Source organism: Suncus etruscus, chromosome 4, assembly GCF_024139225.1.
Source record: "Suncus etruscus isolate mSunEtr1 chromosome 4, mSunEtr1.pri.cur, whole genome shotgun sequence".
Taxonomy (NCBI): domain Eukaryota; kingdom Metazoa; phylum Chordata; class Mammalia; order Eulipotyphla; family Soricidae; genus Suncus; species Suncus etruscus.
In genome coordinates this window covers 165,807,692-165,812,225 of record NC_064851.1, presented here as the reverse complement: position 1 = coordinate 165,812,225, position 4,534 = coordinate 165,807,692, and the positions used below count along the sequence as shown (strand labels likewise).

The 4,534-nt window shown below is 35.8% G+C and overlaps 1 non-coding gene across 1 annotated transcript; it reads left to right on the top strand.

The window, feature by feature from the left end:
- The first annotated feature begins 322 nt into the window (after window positions 1-322).
- On the top strand, window positions 323-455 carry LOC126007773 (small nucleolar RNA SNORA51). Its single transcript, XR_007495257.1, has one exon. It is a non-coding gene; the product is annotated as a small nucleolar RNA SNORA51 (small nucleolar RNA).
- Window positions 456-4,534: the final 4,079 nt, after the last annotated feature.

The following is a 4,534-nucleotide window of genomic DNA, read 5'->3' as shown; positions in this document are numbered from 1 at the left end:
CTCTCTCATCTATGGGTTTTGTGAAATATAGAAAAACATTTGTGTAATGATTCTCAGAGACAAAATAGAGGAGGAATGGAGGGTCCAGCTCCTGACATGAGGCTCACCACAGGGATCGTTTAGTGCAGTCACAGAAATAATTACACTGAGAACTATCATAACAAAATGTGATTAAATAAGGGAAGTAGAAAGCCTGTCTAGAGTACAGGCTGGTGTGGGGTGGGGAGGAAGGACACTTGGGATATTGGTAATGGGAATGTTGCACTGGTGAAGGGTTTATATATATATATATATAAATCAAAAAAAAGAAAAGAAAAGTTAAGGCCTCCCAATTCTTACCACAGGCTGTGTTCTTTACACTGACTGTATAGAAAGAGGAGGTACATTAAATGCACCCCATGTATACCTCAACCCAGGCCCTTTGCCTGGTCTGTATTGTAAATTGGGGGACAAAAAAATTAAGCATAATTGACTAATCTTAAATAGCTACATCAGAGCATAATTGTGCTAATGTCTCTAAAATACTATATGACACCTAAATAATTGAATCTTCTTCCAAGCTCTTGTTTTTTAAATTTTTCTTAATATATAAAATCTCCATATAAGTATGATGATTACAAGCATGATTATAGTTGGGTTTCAGTCATAAACAGAACACTTCCCTTCACCAGTGCAATATTCCCACCACCAAAGCCCCCCTTCCTACCTTCCTTCCCAACTCTTGCTTGTATTTGAGGCAGGCATTCTACTTCTCTCACTCATTAACAATGTCATAATAGTTATTAGTGTAATTTCCCTAACTGTACCACTACTCTTTGTGGTGAGCTTCATATTGTGGGCCCGTCTTTCTGGCCTTCATCTCTATTGTCTCTGGGGATTATTACAATAATGTCCTTACAAGCCAATGACAAGTATTATTCTCAATGGAGATAAACTAAAAGCCTTTCCTCTAAAATAAGGTACAAGACAAGACTGCCCTCTCTCACCCTCACCACTCTTATTCAACATAGTACTGGAAGTACTTGACCTAGCAATTAGGCAAGAAAAAGATATCAAGGGCATCCAGATAGGGAAGGAAAAAGTCAAGCTCTCACTATTTGCAGATGACATGATACTATATTTAGAAAACCCTAAGACTGCCAAAAAGTTTCTAGAAACAGTAGATTCATATAGCAAAGTGACAGGTTACAAAATTAACACGCAAAAGTCAATGGCCTTTTTATACACTAATAATGATACCAGGAACACAAAAATACAATTCAAAAATCCCTTCCTCATACCTATATTAATTGCAGCACTATTTACAATAGCTAGACTCAGAAAACAACCAAGATGCCCTTCAACAGATGAATGGCTAAAAAAAACTGTGATACATAAACACAATGGAATATTATGCAGCCATCAGGAGAGATAAAGTCATGAAATTTTCCTACATATTGATGTACATGGACTCTATTATGCTGAGTGAAATAAGTCAGAGCGAGAGAGATAGACACAAAATAGTCTTCCAAGCTTCTTTCCTTTATTTTTTCTCCTCTGAATTTTCTTATGAATACACTCATGAAGCAAGAAGTCATATGATTGGGCCATAATTATATTGCCTAAACTATTTTAGGAATATATGACTATGAAGTGATGTCAGCAGTGCCCAGTTGAGAAACAGAAGCCAGAAGGGGAACCAAGAGTGGTTTAATCTGGCCAAGAACAACAAGCCTGCAGGAGGCAGACAGAAGCATTTGGATCCAAAAAATTTTGGACCCAGAAGTGACTTGGTAGGTGAAAAACAAAGACAAAGAAACTTCTAGTCAAGGAATGCTTACATGGACATAAAAAACATCACACTACCTGGGGTTAGAGCCGTGGCACAGTGGTAGTGCATTTGCCTTGCAAGCTACTGCCCTAGGATGGACCGTGGTTCTATTCTCCAGGGTCCCATGTATTCCCCCATGCCAGGAGCAATTCCTGAGCTTATAGCCAGGAGCAGCCCCAGAGCATTCACTATTTGTGGCCCCAAACCCCAAAAATAAATAAATAAATAAATAAATAAATAAATAAATAAATAAATAAATAAATAAATAATAAAAAGAAAATACACACTACAACTGTGACATGGGGAAACTGTTTAGGGCCCCACCATGCTTATAGAGCAAATATGGTAGCTCTGATGACCCAAAAATTCCACAACCTATTTATTCTTTCAGATAAAGATTTCAAAGAAGATATATGGAAGCTGTTCATAGAACTCAAAGAAAGCATGGAACAAATGGAACATACCACAAATAAGAATCAAGAAAACCTAAGAGTAGAAATAAGATAACGTCAAACTAAAATAACAAGGCTAAAGTCTTGGTAGTTTTTCTAGTCAAAATCTCACTAGAAAGCCTCTGGTCTAAGACAGAATCAATGAGCTAAAAGATAGGATGCATAACAACTCCATACAACATAAGAGGCTGTCAAAGAGCCTTAAAACAAATGATCAGACAATGGGAAAATTACTCAACAGATGAAAATAGAAGTTTTTGATAAGCTTAGCAGATAAAACATAAGGATCATTGGAGTTCCAGAAACACAAAAAGAAAACCCCCATAAAGTTTCAATAATCAAGGACATAATTGCAGAGAAACTCCCAGAGCTAAAGAGTGCATCCAACCAAATCCTACATGCCAGAAGAGTACCAACAAAAAAGATCCAAGGAAAAGCACCCCAAGACACATACTAGGTACAATGCAAACCCCGTAGATAGTGATTAAACACTAAAAGCAGCATGATAAAAAAGAGAAATTGCATTTAAAGGAACATTCCTAAGATTTACTGCAGTCTTATCACAAGAAACCGGAAAGACCCAAAGACAGTGGTGGGATATGGTGAAAGAACTCAAAGAAATGAATGCTTGCCAAGAGTACTTCATCCAGCCAGAATTACATTCAGGTTTGAGGGGAACACAGATTTACAGCTAAACAATAGATTAGAAACTTCACAAACTCAACATTAACCTTAAAGGATGAATTGAAAGATCTACTTTAATATAAAACATATCACAAAACATACCAAACTCCTACCAAAAGATGACACTAAACTCCATGACAATCATCTCTCTCAACATCAATGGACTTAATGCACCTATTAAGAGATGCAGAGTGACAAAATGGATCAAAAAGCTGAATTAAACATTTGCTTACATACTAGAAACACATCTGAATAGTCAGATTAAATATGGACTCAAACTCAAAGGTTTATACAAACAACTTCCTTTAAATGGCTGGAGTGGCCATACTAATTTGAGATGACACAAAGTTTAGATTTAAAAAAGTGATAAGAGACAAAAATGTACATTCACTAATAATTAAGGGATATGTACAACAGGAAGAAATCACACTACTAAACATATATGCATCCAACGTGAGGCCAGCAAAATATTTAAAATAATTACAGAAAAACTTGAAGAAAGATATCATAACAACACAATAATAGTGGGAGACTTCAAAACTGCCCTGTATTTGCATAGGTCATAGGAAAAAGGCTAGGATAGAGTCTTTCTTTATGCTATTATCCACAACTGAATGGAACGTTTCCTGGCACCATAAAAAGACCTTGGGGTGTGAAAATGAGCATGTATGGAGCCTGCAATAGTTCCCATGGCAGTATGCTTCAAGGGCGGAGAAACCCTGTATCTCTTTGGTCAAAGGAATTCCCTGTCTAATAATTTCTCCAATACTTACTGTGCCTTTAAAAACAAAACAAAACAAAAACAAACAAACAAAAGAACACAAAGCCTGCCATACAAGCCCTCCTTCCGTTATTTTTATTTTTGTGTGTTTTTTCTGTTTTCTTTTTTTTTTACTATTTAATTTTTTGTTTTCTCCTCTTTTTATTTTTTCTTTCTTTTTCTTCTTTTATATTATTTTAATTTTTATTTACTTTCATTCTCGTGGTTAATATATGATGGTTGTTGTTTTTAGTACCTGGGTGCTTTTTTCTTTTCTTTTGTTTGTAAATGCTGGTTTTTTTTGATATTTTTCTTTTTTCTCTTTTTTCTTTTAAATCAATATTTATAAATTCTAGAAGGAATCCTCCCAGTTTGGTTTTTTTTAACAGAAGCTCATAACATGAATCATCTTGTTTTGCCTCATGAATTGAGGGGGAAAAATAGAGGGTATGAATACCAAACAGTTGTATGGACATTGAGTGGAAATAAAAAATGATCAGACTCAAACACCAAACCGAAAGTCAAGGCCAACAGAATTGACACCCAATCTACAACAAGCTATACACAGCAGACTGGGGGGTGGGGGGCAGTTCAAGAGAGAGAGATATGGGATGCATACTGGGAATAGGGGTGAAGGGAGGACAATGCTTGTGGTAGGAATGGCCCTGATTTATTGTCATCATGTACCTTAAATATTACTGTTACTGTAAAAGATTAGTAATTCCCTTTGGTCACAATAAAACTTATTTAAAAATAAAACTGCCTTGTAAACCACTTGATAAGTCAACCAGGATGAATTCTAACAAGAATATACTAGCAGTAAAAGAA